Genomic DNA, 17,066 nt, shown 5'->3' on the forward strand with positions numbered 1-17,066 from the left:
TCTATACAGCTTTATTAACTCCAAGAGATTTATTATTTTACCTTTTATATTCAAAACTGTAATCCACAAATAATTAATGTTTGTGTATGCTGTGAGGTCAAGACCAAAACATACTTTTCCCCGGTATGGATATCCGGTCGATCCGGTACCACTTTTTGTGCCCTTTCTTCAAGCTGGAGAGGAGCTATTATAAATGGGGTGATGAAAGAAAATCTGAACTTCCATAATAGGCTCATTCTTAGATACCACAATTTTAGAAACAGTAAACATGAGAGTTGAAGAACAGAGAATCTACTACTCTAAAAATATCTCTTTCTTCATATCTTTTGGGAAATATTGAAGTACTCTTGGGCATTTCAGTTTGAAGACTACTGTTCTAGGAAGTAAGTCAGGATAGAGGAAGATAAGGATTCTTAAAAGGGAGGATAGAGTCCATATGGCAACTCATATACCCTGTACATGCAAGAGGACTTTGGGGCCCAAAGGCAGACAAAGAGATAATGATATTGTGGAGTAAATTGGGCAAACTTTCTTGACTAAATGAAGTGAGGTCTCTTTTCTCCCTAAGCTACTTGGCAATTCGTATTTATTTTTCTGTTGACTGCACAGAACTTTTCAGTGGTGACTACTAAAACTGCACCATGCTATAGCTTCATTTTGGATCATCATTTTTTCTTACCTAAGGTCATTCAGCTAAAGATTTTAAATAGATTTCGATGGAATTTTATATGACTGGAAATTACTGAGCAACCACATTTTACCAGTTACTCTTTTTACATATGAAAATTCTAAAGCAGTGAAACATTAAAATATATTGTCCTCGGTCATGTCCTGAGTTTCATGCTTAGTTTCTTAGAAACCAAAATTCCCTGTTTCCAACCTAGTGCTTCACCCCTCTCTAAAAGGTATGCCTTTGCAAATAATTAAAAATTCCTGTCAAAGGAGCCCCCAAACATCAGAGTTTTTTTGTTCTGTACACGGGGAATCAGCCCAGGGCTGTCTTTGTGGGCATGTGTGCTTCTGTGGATTTCCCAAGGGCCATGGGAATGACTGTGGACACAGAGCAGGCCAAGTGTCTGTGATCAGGACATGATAGAGATGACACTGCCTTTCCTTTAGCTGCCCTTGGAGGCATCTTGTGCCTCATAACAGAAGGTAGAAATGGGGAGATTTTTGTCTAACAGGAAGGTTTCAGGCTCTCTCAGAGCTGTGAGTGGGTTACATGCCATTTCCTCAAGCTGTACTTGAGGGAAAAGTTGGGGCGAACTGGTGCATTTAACTGCTTGGGTTGGCCCAGCAGTGTTTCTTGCTTTTTCAACCCTCAGAGTTCTGAAGCAACCAGGAAATGTTACAGGAAGGAGAAAGAGGTTTTCAGGGACAGAAGGGTAGTGACTAGCAGGGCAATGTTGGAAATGGAAAACAAACAAACATTTTTAAAAATAAATCTTTTACTTTGGAACATTTTAGATTTGCAGAATTATTCAGAAGATGCTACAGAGAGTTTTTGTATACCCTACACCCAGCCTTCCCTGTTAATAGCATCTTACATTAGTATGGCACAATTATTGCAATTAATGAATAAACATTGATATATTATTATTAACTGAAGTCCATACTTTATTCATGTTTATTAAGTTTTTCTATAGTGTCCTTTTTCTGTTCCAGGATCCCATCCAGGAGATCATATTTTATTTAGGAAGGATGTCTCCTTAAGTCTTCCTTGTTGTGACAATTTCTCAGACTTTCCTTGTTTTTGATGACCTTGATAGCTTTCAGGATCAGGTATTTTGTAGAATGTCCCTCAAGTGGGATTTGTCTGATGTTTTCTCATGATTGAGTTGGGTTAAATGTTTTTGAAAGAAAGGGTACAGAGGCAAAGTGGCATTCTCATCACATATCAAGGGTACATATTGTCAACGCGACTTCCCACTGTTGATGTTAACCTTGATTGCCTGGGTGAGATAGTGTTTGTCAGCTTTCTCCACTGTTTCCAACAGGGCCAGATTAAATTTTGGAAGCTTTAAAACATTGAAAACATTGGAAGACACATGGCGTCAAATTAATTTTAAAATATATATTACAAAATTTTAGATTGTTCTGATTTTTCCAATGAGGACTACATTTTTTTTTGTTGTGATTTTTAGGCTACAAAATTGTTTCCTAAAAAAATTGTACTATGAAAAAAACATATCATGGTTCTTCTGTTTTGTTGATCTCCTAAGCATATACTCTATCTGTCCCTAGGGTAATCCAACAAAGGCCCTCTGGGAGCAATTTCTTACTCTTCATCCCATTTGAGAGATATCCTTACATTCTCTCTAATCCCAAGGACTCCTTGCATTTAAATGAAATTAATATAATTCTCTCTGTGAATATTTATTAGGAACAATAGTTCCTAATATATTAAAACAAAAGCAGATCTCTGCTAGAAACAGGAAGAGTAGCTACAAAGGTTAGTAATAAACCTTTGTTCTTAGGGTCCTTCTGATCTATAGCAAACCCTACCTCAACCTAAACCAAATGCATGAATCACTGGTTTCTAAGACTTGCCACATGGCAGATGAGGTATGTTTTGTAGTCAGTAGCTTCCTGGGAAATCTCCAAATCACATTCTCATCTTCTAAGTTTGGCCTTGTTCAGAAGGAACCTGGATGTTAATTAACACCAGCCCCTTCCTTCCTTCCTTCCTTCCATCCTTCCTTCCTTCCTTCCTTTATTTCTTTCTCTCTCTCTCTCTCTCTCTTTCTTTCTTTCTTTTCTTTCTTTCTTTCTTTCTTTCTTTCTTTCTTTCTTTCTTTCTTTCTTTCTTTCTTTCTTTCTTTCCTTCTTTCTCTTTCCTTCCTTCCTTCCTTCCTTCCTTCCTTCCTTCCTTCCTTCCTTCCTTCCTTCCTTCCTTCTTTCTCTCTCTCTCTCTCTTTCTCTTTCTTTCTTTCTTTCTTTCTTTCTTTGATGGAGTTTTGCTCTTGTTGCCCAGGCTGGAGTGCAGTGGCGCGATCTCAGCTCACAGCAACCTCCGCCTCCCGGGTTCAAGCGATTCTCCTGCCTCAGACTCCTGAGTAGCTGGGATTACAGGCATGCACCACCACATCTGGCTAATTTTGTATTTTTCGTACAGATGGGGTTTCTCCATGTTGGCCCAGGCTGGTCTCGAACTCCTGACTTCAGGTGATCCGCCCACCTCGGCCTCCCAAAGTGCTGGGATTACAGGCATGAGCCACTGTGCCTGGCCAACACCAGCCACTTTCTTAGCATCCACCAGGAGTAGGAACTATGCTTGACCATACAAAACCCAGAGTAAGTGACTAAAGTCAGACAGCTCGTGATAGTGGAGCCATGACTGGACTCCTAAGCATCTGGCCTCAATATTTAGCAGTAACTCACAAGATGGTTTACAGTTTTCTCATGTCAGGGTTACATAAAATCCTGGTGCATTATGAACTACACAGGTAAAAGGATAAAAGGATTCCTTTCTTTCCTCTAAAGTACTCTTTTTCATCTTGGTGAGGATTTACTCCTAAATAGTAGTTAAAAGGTAGAAGAGGGTTTAATGCTCATGTTCCAATATTATTCTCAAGCAAGGCAGCATCACATGCTAAGATTAGCTGCTTACAGGAATTTAGTATCACTTTAATGTATGCATTCATTTAATAAACTCTTCAGAATAATGTGTTAGAGAAGTTAAGTCTTCTCCATTAACTAATTAGTTATTATAAGAGGAGGACGGTGTATAGTATACTAATAAAAAGTAGCCTTATATTGGGTAGATTACTTCATATATTTAGGGCCATTAGAGAGTTAATTTTCAGTAATATTCCTACTTTCTCCCATGCATAGCATTATTCATGGCAGAAGAGGAAATAATCTTCTATTAAATGGGACTTTAAAAATATTATCCTTTAATCATACCAGCTAATTAGCACTAATATATAAAACACCAAACAGAAAAAAGTGGTTAATATCATTGATATGTTATAGGCAGATATTTTATTTAAAATATCCAACATTTGATAGGGAAGGGAGATAAAGCACATAAGAATAATTTATTTAAAATTAAACGTTTGAAGTTTACAATATTAAAATGTGGTAGTATATTAGTGAGTTCTGTATCATTAAAAAAAGTAAATGGCTTTTATAAATGCCACAGTCTTTATTAGCAACCTGATAATCATTTTTCTGGTCTAAAACCAGTTTTTCTCCAACTGCTAATTTAAGAAAAGTAGTTAATTTTTTTTCTATTTCTCACTCTCTGTCTCTCTTTTTTTTTTTTTTTTAAATGTAGCATAAATATCTAGTTCCTTCTCAAACACCCAAAGAACCATTCCATACCTCTTTCTTGCTAGTAGAACCTTGATTTTCTGGAATAATTACACGGAGTCATTTCATGATTTGAGGTAAGTTTAAGCTAGTCATAAAACTTCGTTCTCCTTTGCCAATGACTACATTTTTCAGCTTTCTTTGCAGCATTTGAGGTTCTATAACTATGTATGGACAATGAAGGAAAGATCCTGCTAAGAAGCTTCTGAAAAAAAAACTGCTTTCCAGATAAAATGGCAATTGTACCACTGCTACTCTGTCATTTTTCTTTTTCTTCCTTTGAATTTAGGTGTGAAGCCTTGTGTTATAGAAGTCATCTTGTGACCACAAAACCACAAGCCACATGAAACAGATAAAAGTAGCCCTTTTTTATTATCAGCATTGAATTTATCATGGAATGCCTGTCTTCGGACTTTTTATTACAATATTTTATTCAGTTTTAAAGTATACATTTATTTTGGCACTTTAACACCTCCAAAATTAGGTGTGGAGACTGTAGAAGAACATTCTTTTAATCCTGAAAACTAAGAAAGGAGGCAGAGGAGATGGATGGTAAATTAGATAGGTTTTAGCAGCAATGTTAAAGAGGATATCTACCTATTTTCAAAGTTGGCTTCAGAAGTTAGCTCCAATGGTGTTTACTTCTTCAAAGGACTATTTTAAGAAATGTTGCATCATTTATGCTCCTGATGACACAGAAAGCAGCACTGGATGGAAAAACTCATTGGCAATTTTAAGTTGACTATGATTCAAAAGAGTTGAACTCTGAATTTGAAAGAATTTAGAGACATTAACCAGTTTATTTCTCATTTTAAAGTATGCAGATAAGTGATATGATACAGATCCAGGTTTAATACATCTGTATATAATAAAAATTCTAAGTAATATCGAAGCATGTGTAATAGTTACTTGGCAGCATGTTTCTTTAGAAACATACAATAACGATTACTCTTATAGCTGATGGTACTTCAGTTTTGACAAACTGTAGTGTGTAAGAGAAAGAATCTCCTACTTGGTTAAGCCGTTCCTAGTTGAGTATTTTCTTACTTGGAACTGAAATAATTTCCACTGTACACAAGAACACTCCAAATTCTTGTTCCATAAGCTTTACTTGAAAATGTGTTGTTCCTCCTACTATATTATTCTGAAGACTCCATTTAGCATGGCCTTTTGGTGGTCTGAGTGTGTGAGGCTTCCTTTAAATACCTGGATTGGCTTAAATTGATTATTAACTTACTATAAAAATCTTACACACACACACTAATGTTTTTGGATAGCTCCTGCTTCTTCAACTTACATTCAGGAATTATTTACAAATTTCAGAGTTCTTGAAGTCAGCTCTGTGATGGTTAATTTTATGTGTCAGTGTAACTGGGCCAAGGGATCCCCACATAGTTGGTAAAACATTAGGGTGTGTCTGTGAGAGTGTTTCTGGAGATTAGCATTTGAATCAGCAGACGGAGTAAACAAGATTGCCCTCACCAATGTGAGTGGTCATCCTCCAATCTGTTGAGGGCCCAAAGAGATCAAAAGGCAGAGGAAGGGTGAATTTGCTCTCTCTCTTCTGGAGCTGGGACATCCATCTACTCCTGCCCTCAAACATCAACATTCCTAATTTTGGGGCCTTCAGAATTGGATCCGTACTTACACTATTACCTCCACTCTCCAGTTCTTCGGCCTTTGGACACACACTGGGACTTACGCCATTTACGTCCCAGATTCTCAGACCTTCGGGCTTGGCTTTCCTTGGCCTCCAGCTAGCCCACGGGAGATTATGAGACTTCTCAGTCTCCATAATTACTTGAGCCAATCCCTCTTAACAAATCTCTTTGTATTTATCTACATGTAGTCATGCATTGCTTAATGGTGGGGCTACACCCTAAGAAATGCATCATTAGGGGATTTTGTTATTGTGTGAACATCATAGAGTGTACTTACACAAACCAAAATAGTGTAGCCTACCACACATTTAGGCTATATAGTATAGCCTGAATATTGTAGGCAATTGTGATAGAATGATAAGTACTTGTGCATCAAAAGACATGGAAACATAGAAAAGATAAAGTATAAAATATAAAACACAGTACACCTATACAGAGCACTTATCATGAATAAAACTTGTGGACTAAAACTTGCCCTGGATGAGTCAGTGAATAAGTGGTGGCGAATGTGAGGGCCTAGCACATTACTGTATACTTTTATATAACTGGTAGCACAGTCGGTGTGTTTACACCAACATCACCATAAAGATATGAGTAATGCGTTGAGCTATGACATTATGACAGCTATGATGTCACTAGGCAATAAGAAATTTCTCAGCTCCATTATAATGTATGGGGCCACTGTTGTATATGAAGTCCGACATTGACCAAAATATGGTTATGACTATGCAGCCTATTGGTTCTATTTCTCTGGAGAACTTGATTAGTACAAGCTCCCAGCTGGATTTTATGATTTAAAGTGAATCAGTTCTACCAGAATGAGCGCTAGATATTCCTACTAGACATGTGCTTCTCAGTTTGCTAAATAATATGCTTCTAGGAGAATATAGTAACTCTTCTTGCAAAAGCATTTCTTACAGAGCTTTGCAGGACTTTTGTTTTTTGTTTTTTTTAAGATTATTACTCTTTACTATTGGGTATTGACTTCCCTTTCTCTTAAAGATTTAAATGTAATGGTGTCTGTGCACCATTACATTCAGGGAAGAAAAGAGACCTATATTAAATCCCTGAAATATGCCATTCTTTTGTGTAGGCTTCTGTCATAACTGACTTACTCCATCATCAGAATAATATCTGAGGTACATAATGGCCTGAGGTTATGCCCTGTGTTATATCTGAGGACACTAAGGCTGAGAAAGATTTAAAAAGTTGTCCAAACTGATAAGCCATTTTGATTCAGATTAGCCACACTCAAAAGTGCAGATGACTTCCAAATCATCATGTTTTCTCCTGAGAACGAGGGGTAATTCACAACAAATATTTGAATGTGTCTTACGGGCCACTCATTTTACTTGCACTGTCCCTGCCTTTAAAGTGCCAATAGTCTCCTGAGAACTAGAATGACGCATGGTGCTTTCAAGCCACATTTGCTGAGTAAAACCCAATGGTGTGACCAGAACAACAGGTCTTTTAAAAAGGCTCTGGCGGCCTTTTAGCACAGAGATTAGTTAACAGCACTGAGCACAGACCTTGAAGTCAAGGTCTTCTGGCTTCACATCTCCAACCATTAACTTATTGCTTGACTTCATATAGCCTGTTTCCTCATTAGCAAAAAGTAATAATAATGGAAATGATTATGTACTTTACAAACATTGTTATGTGAAGTAAGTGAGAGACTACTTACAAAGTGCTCATGTGGTTTCTGGCACTTAACAGGCCTCCAGCAAAGCTTTGGATGAGCTAAGAATGAGACTCCAGGAACGGAATGTCTCAAAGACAGGACTTGTGTGTGAGGGCCCTGGACTGGAAAGACACTGCGAGAACGTTTGCCATGAGGATTCCTCTTCCATACCCTAAACACAGTGCTAAAGTTTTCAGAAAGGACTTGCTTGGGAGCACTAGGAATAAAACAGAGTGTCCCCCCTGGGCTTTTTTTTTTTTTTTTTAAACTGCTGACAACTGCTAAACTGCTCACAGACTTAGCCTGGATTTTCAAAGATGATTAGATATCACTAACAAGATTGTCCAGGTGCCTAAAAAGTTATGCGATGTTTTCTCTGATGAAGGAGTCTTTGTTGTGAGCTTGCAGAACATCTGTGATCTCTGTTTATAGGGCTCACCATTATTTGAGTGTCTGTGCTCTGCCTCATGGGCTATAAAATAAGCTAAGTCATCCTGTTTGCTCCTGGTAAAATATTACAAATTAAGTCAATAAATCCACCTCTCCCAACTGAAAATCTGCACCCCTCTGGACATCACAGAGCTATCTGATGCCTTGTCTTTCTGTACTCTGGTCTCTAGGTTCCACGCAATCTGCAACTTGATTGAAAAATTCCCAGTTGTATATATGAAGAAGTAGTACTGCATCTGTAAGCCAGACCCTTGTTTCCTCCTGCTTACTTTATCTTTTCCTATATTGTTCTAGGAAGACATGTTTGCCTTCTCAGTCTGCAGAGAAAGTTAGATAAGTATTATATGTTGCTTTTAATATCTATCCAGACAATTACATCAAAAACTTTTAAGTGCTTCTCTTCTGTTCCCTATTTGACTGCCTGCAGCATTTCTCAACTAAAAGCTGTCTTTGCAAACTTTGCCTTAATTGTTAATAGGCATCTACTGAGGCTTAACTTTGCTTTATGGCACAGTGTGGGAGATTTCAATGTGCCTCAGCTTGTTTGTGGCAGAACTTGGGGAATGGTGAGAAATTAGACAACAGTCTGTTGAGCCCTGAACATACATCAGTAAGAGATCACTGCAGAAATAATAGCTGACATTTGAAAAACATCTCATAATGGTATACTAACCAACCTTCCTGGGTTAAGAACTAGATTGAGCAGCACACAATCCCCATGAAAATGTTCTCAATTTACTACTAGCTGAGAGCCCTGCTGCAGTTCTGTTATTAACTGCTCCACTACGGCAAAAGGATAGAGAAAAAGGTTGAACAGGGCTTTTCTAATTAGTGTTTGTAGTGCTAGTCTGCTGGCTGGCCTTGAAATTGGAATAAGGCAGGTCAGACATTAAAACTCAGAGAAAGAAATCAGAATTCTTTAACTCTCTTCTTTCTATACTATCTTTAGCTCCCCTTCTCTACTCATCCACTCTACTTCTCTTATACCACCATCGACCTACAACTGGGCAACCCTTCATACTATATGTTTATTTGTCTTACACTTTTACAAGGCTTAATAACACTCCAGCTTACTAGCCAACCAACATGGGAGTTTTTCTGATTCTCCAAAATGAGTTCTAAATGTCAAATGAGTAAGATTCAGTTTATCCAGTTCCTTAGGCAAGATAGCAAGCCCCCGATTTCTAACAATGAAGGAAGCTTGTTACTTTTTAACAATTGGCCTTGAAGAGCTGGGTGGTTCCCAAAACCCCTTAATTTCACTGCAAAGATGAGTCACTGAAAATTCTGTCATCAACCATAATATGGGGACAGTGCTGACAGAAATCCTTGAAATTCCCAGATAATCCCCAAACTGCCATTTCACTACTAGCTGTAGCCTCTTAACTTAAATCTTCACTAGAACTGCTAACAACATTGCACTGATAAAAGCTTCAAAAGAGCTAGCATATTTCTGAGAAGTGTTAACTTGGGGATGTATCAAGAATTGGGCCATAGAAAGAAGTTATAGAAGCAAAAATTGATTGAACATTCATTCTTGTATAACAAATGCATTGTATAGTTTTGAGTACTTATTGCATCCTTTAATTGTCAGTAGAATAGTTTGATTTAAACTATGTAACAGTTTTATCATTTATTTGTAAGCCTTATCATTTATTTGTAAGCCTTAATTAGATAGAAATATCTTTTTATATAACTTAAACATGATATTAGGAGCAGAAACTGACTTGCTGAGAAATTGCTGGGTCTTTCCAGAGGTCGTATGAATAGATTCTTAGAAAAAACAGAAATACAATTCTAGAAATCTGTCTAGTTTTCAAATGTCTATTACAATCTATTACAATCTCTCTGAGTCTTAAGTGTTAAGGCCCACTGCTCTTCTCATTGTGTTAATGGGCTTTTGCTTGTTCCCTGCAGAGTCTAATTTTCTTTCCCATATAGATATAAATAAGGACAACTGTACAAAAGAGAAAATGGTGAGGGAGGCCTTGGAGCTAGAGTTGGGAGCCTTGTAGGATTCCCTGGGTTCCTTAGAAAGAGTTCACTAATGTGGAAAACCAAAGTCAGGTAAATGGAAGAGGAAATGTTAAAGGAGAACTACTTTCTGGTATTTATGCTACTTTCATAGTCATCTTTTATAGCTCCTGCAAAGGCAAGAAGGAAATCATTATGGACTTTGGATAGTGACCCAGACCCTGGCATGGAAATCAAAATACTTGCTATTAACTCTAGCTCTGCCACTAAAGTGTGTGGCCTCAGGCATGCTATTTCTTTTCCTGCACATCTTTGTTTATAAAGTGAGTAGTGTAAACTATGAGTGAAACACTCATTTTCTGCCCTCACATTTGATGTTAGAAACCTTGTGATATAATGGAAATACCACACATTTAGGAATATGAGCAAATTTCTAGTTATATGTTGTGTAACACTGATTGAGTGAGCTCTTTTAGTTTCTTATCAGTAAAATAAATAGGTTAACACATACTTTGCAGGGCAGCTGTGAAAATAAAAGATAATATATAATAAATACCAGGAAATGTGAACAGAATATAGACAGCTTTACGTTAAAAAATAATGTTTATTCAATGATGCCATGACCTGGTCCTAAATGGCCCTGCATTGCAGGTTGAGTTGTAAGTCTGACTTCTGTCTCCATGGATTAAGCAGCATGGAGTCTGTGTTACTACCTAAGAGTAAAAGTGATTCAAAGCTCTTGGCTCTGTCTATGAATGAATGCAAAGGCAATTCTCTCCCAGGACCTCTTGGAAATGCTATGGGAGATTAGAGCCCAGTTGCACAATCATGTCTTAACTCAGCCTCTATGGCCCTGGGACCTCTCTAACCCCTCTTTAACCCCTCTCAGCTATGTTGAAAGCTCTGCTGGTGAAGGAAAATGTAGTGAAGAATGGCAAGCTACTTTACTGACATCAGGAAATACAAAACTCTGACAATGTAGAGGGGTTCCAGAATAATTATTTGAATCCTTTTTCTGATATTCTCAAATACTTGTGTTGAAAATTGGGCAGGACACTGAGGGGTGGGCAATAGGCAAAAGATGGCTAAAGACATGCACTTCAGCGAACCTCTAACGTTTCAGATTCAGTTGGGAATCTACTGTTTCAGATTCAGTTGGGAATCTGTCAAAAAACGGGCTACATCTTGGGGGGAAAAATCCATCTTTTAAAAGATTTCCATCAACAACAAACTTCTCTCATTTACAGGAAAATGGATCATTTGACACCATGGAGATTTTACCTGGAGGAAGATAATTTCTTGAAGCCTCTTGTGACTGTGAGAGCCCAAAGCTATTTTGCAGCTGTAATATTGACAATGTATTCACATTTTCCCCAGAGCAATGGATTCTTTAACCTTAATATTGAGTCTGTAATGAGATTCTGTCCTCTAGAGGTCACCAGTGCACCAGATTTGAAGGCCATGGAGGCTTCTGCAACGCTCAGGAAGAGCTAGGTGTCCTGTTCATATATGAATGAAAGAGAAAATAAGGCAAGTAAATTATCTTAATGGTTACTTTCTAGTTAGTCTCTGAAGAAGTAGGAAATCTGGTTTTCAATAAGGCATTTTAAATGGATTTATCTTGGTTTATCTTGGCATTTCTCTGCATTGATTTAGCTGGAGGAAACTCTTACAACGGTTAAATACTTCTTAACAGATAGCTTACTTTTGATAGTGAGAGAAGAAACTTTTCCAAATAGGAGAAAAACTGATGTAGAAATAGGCTATTTTAGCCTCCATTAAATGAGTGTTACTTTCACTGGTGCTCTGGCCAAGGCAGAAGGTCTCTCTGTGCCTCCTCAGCACACTGTCTTCAAAGGGCATGGGGACACCGAGGCAGGGAAACATGGCCCTTTAATTCACTGTTATATAATTTTTGAGTTGCTTCATGAGGAGAGATGCCATCCGAAGTACTCATTTTTTCTACAGACAAATTAGAAACTGTACATAAAGGGATCACTTTGATAGTCAAAACATGCCTTTCCCTTGGGAGAACAATCAGTCAAGAGCCAAGAAAGTGGTGGTCTCCTTTTGGGACTAATGGGAGCTAAAGGAAAGTCTTACTTGGACTTCGCCTTTTTGGTTATCCCAATGCATTAATCTTGTGTGAAGCTAGTTGTCTCCCTTAAAGAGAACAAGCCAGGAGAACGGCACTCCATGTTGGCAGCTGGACTGAAGCAGGGGAGTAAACACTGCGCTGCCCAGGGTTTGGGAGGTGTTGTGGCCTAGCCTGGTGCCATGGACTGCACTGTGCAAGGCGTGACCTGAGAGTCACCACCAGCAGTTCCCAGCATTGTTCCTGCTCCTCTGGTTGCTCTCCAAGGAGACGAATTCCTACACCACGACTTTCCCAGGGTCCAGACACTTGCCAGCAACTGATCCATCAGGAAATCGCCTCTCCCTTCTTCCTCCCCCTATTCCTTCCTGAGCATTCCCCAGTCCAGGGTGTGGTCAGCCCTCAGAAGATCTGCTGGGATTGATTGACAAGAAAACAAAAGCTTCCTCTAGATAAGAAAGATCATAGTGCTATATGAAACCGATTTACTTCTGGGTAGCACTTGTCCACCCTCTCACTCTCTCTAATACTTTTAACTGCTGACTGTGTAGTTTCTTATCATTTCTTCAGGATATGTGGGGCAGTCAATCTTCAATCAATGAGCATTGTTTGGGGAACTCTTTTTATGGCCAATTCACAAGGAAGTAAAACACTTTGTCCTAGAGAGTTAGTGTTGGTCTTTCTCAGGGTAATTAGACATTTTCTTTAGCACTAAGAAAGAACAGAGGCAAACTTTTATTTCTGAGCTGTTTCCTTTAGCTGAGAGCCCCCTCTAAAAGCTGCTGCTACTACAGAGATGTGAGAGTTCAGCAAAGGATGCCACTCATCATCTATTCTGGAGAATACTGTAACGTGGATAATATGCTAGGTGGGTGGCAGAGTGTTGTGCAATGTGCTTAGCTAGGTTGAGAATCGTGTCCCTGACTTCTTGTCAATGTAGGGCTGACAGAAAGCTTTCTGGGGACTCAGCCGTTTGATCTTGGTTACCAGTTGTGTGACTGTAAGCAAGGCTCTCTTATGTCTCATTTCTCTTATTTGTAAAGTAAAAGGGTTGGACATCATTTTCTCTAAGGTCCATTTTGAAGCCAGAACCCACTCTGAGAAGTTAAGGCTGCTCAGTCAGGGCAGTTGCATCTTAGCAAGTATACTGGCCTCTTAAGACTCCCGTACAGCGTACCAAAACCCGAAAGGCTTCAAACAACAGATAATTCATTTTCTTACAGTTCTAGAGGCTGGAAGTCTGAAATCAAGGTGCAAGCAGGGCAAAGGTCTCTCTGATAGCTCTAGGGAGAATCCTTCCTGGCTTCTGCTGCCTCTTGGTGTTTGCCACAATCCTGACATCCCGTGGCCTGCAGATGCATCACTCCAGTCCTATTACCATCTTCTCCCTTTGTGTCTTCACACGGTCTTCCCTCTGTGCATGTCTGTCTCTGTGTGAAAATTTCTACTTTCTATAAAAATACAGTCACCTTGGATAGGACCTGCCATAATGACCTCATTTTAACATGATTACTTCTGTAAAGACCCTATTACCAAATAAGGGTCACATCTTGAGGTACTGGGAAGTAAGACTTCAGTGTATCTTTTTGCAGGGATATAGTTCAAACCATAACAGTAAGCACATAAAAAATCCCTCTGTGCTGGATATCTTCTCTTTGACCTCTGGGTGCATTGTCCATGTTATTTTGTGCCCTGGCCTTCATAGATTATACCAAGGGATCCCCTTGTCCTCCAGCTTTCAGTTGGGTTTAGCAATGACAGGCGATATGATGCAATAGGAGAGTCAGATAGGGTGAGTGGTGGTATTTAGTCCCCTGCGGGGTTCTCTCTCTGTAATAGATGTTACTACAGGCTGGCTCTTCCTTTAAAGAGACTTTATCCACACAGATTTCTTTGCCTCTGGGACCCTTAAGGGCTGCTTCAAACCTTTAGGCTAAAGGTCAACAATTATCTCCCTCCTCTGGCTTCACTTTGGTTTCCCTACAGTGGATCTATTACTTAAAAAACAAATTCTTTTTATTAAACTCTCTTTATATTATCCATTTTGAGTGAACCATCTGTTTTCTACAAGGATTCTGACTCTCTACCTTCTCAATGACTGAATTGTTTTTCTAGAAATTTAAGGTGTCAGTTTGGCCCAGAGAAGTCTTGGGCAGGATAAGTTGTCTTGCAATTTGGAGAACCCCTAGTCCAAGAAACATTCAAAAGTCCAGGTCTAGTGAAGCAGGTACACCAGGCGTGGTGATGTACCTGGCCTGTATCTGGATGATGTAGGTAGGGACATATGTGGGTTTATGACCACTCTGGAACAGCCCTTCCAGGGTAATTGCACATCCCGGAGCCAGACTGACTTTCAGTAAACCCACCTGGACTTTCTCTGTCTCGTCCCTGCCTCCCTGCATGACTTCACTGCATTTTTTTCACCCAGTATCTAGATTTCTTTCAGTAATACAATGTCTTTCTTTTAAAATTTGTTTCACATATAATAATTTCTAAGTCAGTTTTTTTAGGTCAACTTAGTCATTACTAATAAACATGCTAGGGAAAGAATATTGTGCCAGATATTCTATTGCATATTCCATTTGATATTCTATTTTCCAAACGGAGAAAAGAGGCACATGTGTGAAAGGGATTGATGACAATCTCTAGAATGACACATTCTTAGACTACCCTGTGAAGCAGATATTACTATCCATTTTAACTAAATGAGGGAACTTGAGTTTCTAAGCAATTCAATGAATTACTCTGCTTACACAGCTAGTAAGTTTATGAGGGCTGCTTCTCAAATCCAGGTTTTCGAATTCCATTATTTGCTTCTAAAAAAGTCTGTTTTACTATGATGTTCACAAGCCTTTAAAAAAAAAAGAACATCTGTACTATATGATTTGGTACATGGCCTTTCCTCCCTCCCAGTGTCCAAGATAGCACTTTGCCCATAGCATTCTGAAGACTTCTTGCATGGAAGAGGCAGAGAAAGGCACCTGAGAATGTTGCATAGCTGTTAAACTCCGTTTCTTAAACTCATTTCTCTGTTGGATTTCTACAGATCCTTAAAACACTATCTGTTACACATTAAGTCAGTCTCTCTCTTTTTTTTTTTTAACTGGCCTTTCTTCAATGAATTTCAATCTTCCCTATTCACCCTGGGTGCCCTGGTGGCTGTTGCTTTCATTCTGGACCTTGGGTAAAATCTACACCCACATCAATTTGTTAACAATATGCGTTGAAAGTCTGTTGTGCATTAGCTTAGCTGATCTCTGCTGTAGCCATGAAAATGGACACCTATATTTAAGGGTGAGAATTACACCACAGACATGAAATGTCTCTTAGAATGGACAAGGGAGAGGGACACATTACTAGAAAACAAAGAAAACACACTGAGTTGAATATTTGTGGCTTAAGTTGCTAGTTATACTTGGAGACTTCTGAGTTGGTTTGCATTAGAATTCTTATTACCTTTTTTAAGGAGGAACCCCCCGCCCCCAACAAAAACTCATTAAAAAGCAGAAAGGTTTATTTGGATATCAGGTAGCTCTTTCCATATCACATGTGGCTGATTGCAGTGTAAGGGGATAAGAAATGCTTAAATGTTGTTTTCTTTAAAGCCGACTTGGGATTAAGTAAGAAGTGGAAAACATCCTACAAAACCCATGTGAATTGTTTTGGAACTCAAACATTTGGAGAGGCACTTACAAGAATTCTTTTATATTTGAGAATGCCCACGTTGGTTTCACTTTTACTCTGGACTTTTTCTGTGTACCTTATTACAGTATCATCACAGTTTTCTTATTCTAGGCATAAAAGCAGCAGATTTTTTTAAAGGTGTAAAGGATATAAAGCAAAAGGAAAATTCTAGAGAGACTAGGAATAATTGTGTCTCCCTCAAAAAAATCCCTTATTTATGATTGCCTTTCAGGGTAAGAATGGTGGGGCAATATGAACTGGTATTCATGATAAGGCAAGGGTAGTATGCCTAAAGCATTGAACAGAAGGCAGATTTATCTTTATTTAGTCATTTATCTTACTCTTGCCAGACTTATTTTCCTGAATGTCACTTTCATTGTGTTGTGTTCCTGCTTAAGCAATTAGCCTGGCTTCTTACTGTCCACTGAGTCAAGTTTGTGCTTCGTTCCCTGGATTTCACAGCTGTTCAGAATAGTATCCAACTTGGTTTCCTGCTCTTGCATGAAGGACGAGGTCAGAAGAAAAGCTCAGAACTTCATAGGTGATAAGCAACGTCTGTCTGGGAATGGTCAGGCTCCTTTACTGGATGAGTTCACAAAGGTGAAAAGAGGTGCTTGAAGACACAGTTCCTGGGGGGTGCTAGGACCCCATACAGATTATTGAGACAGGAATCAAGGTCCAGCTTCCTGATCTCAGTAAAAATGCGGGGACTTGACTACGGGACATGGCAGAAACTCTGTTTAATGCTAGAGCACAAAGGCCAGAGAGAGGCTAGGGTCAAGTCTTCATATGCAATCCTTGAAGGTACTGCACAAAGGCCCGTAAGTATGAAACAGGAATAGTTTTAAAAGAGACATCCTGCAGGTGAAGGTGGGAATCACAGTGTTCCAGTGCTAGAAATCAGGAGGCAAGGGGTAGACCCTTCTCTGGCCAAATGGCTTATATTAAGTCTGATCTATGTTCTTTGGACTGTAGACTTGCCTGAGCATATGTGGTAGATTTGAGGGAAGGGCCAGGAGGACTGCATTTATATAAAGGACCAATATGATATCTGGTGCACATGGCTTTCTCTAGAAATAGGGTAGTAATGATGAATACCATATGAGCTGTCACTCTAAATGTCATCAACTCAGCTTCCATGGATTTATGTCTGAATCTTAGGTTCAGAGGAAGCTGCAAATAAAAACTGGAGGAGTTGTTCCCTTGT

This window comes from Papio anubis, chromosome 5 (genome assembly GCF_008728515.1).
Source record: "Papio anubis isolate 15944 chromosome 5, Panubis1.0, whole genome shotgun sequence".
NCBI lineage: Eukaryota > Metazoa > Chordata > Mammalia > Primates > Cercopithecidae > Papio > Papio anubis.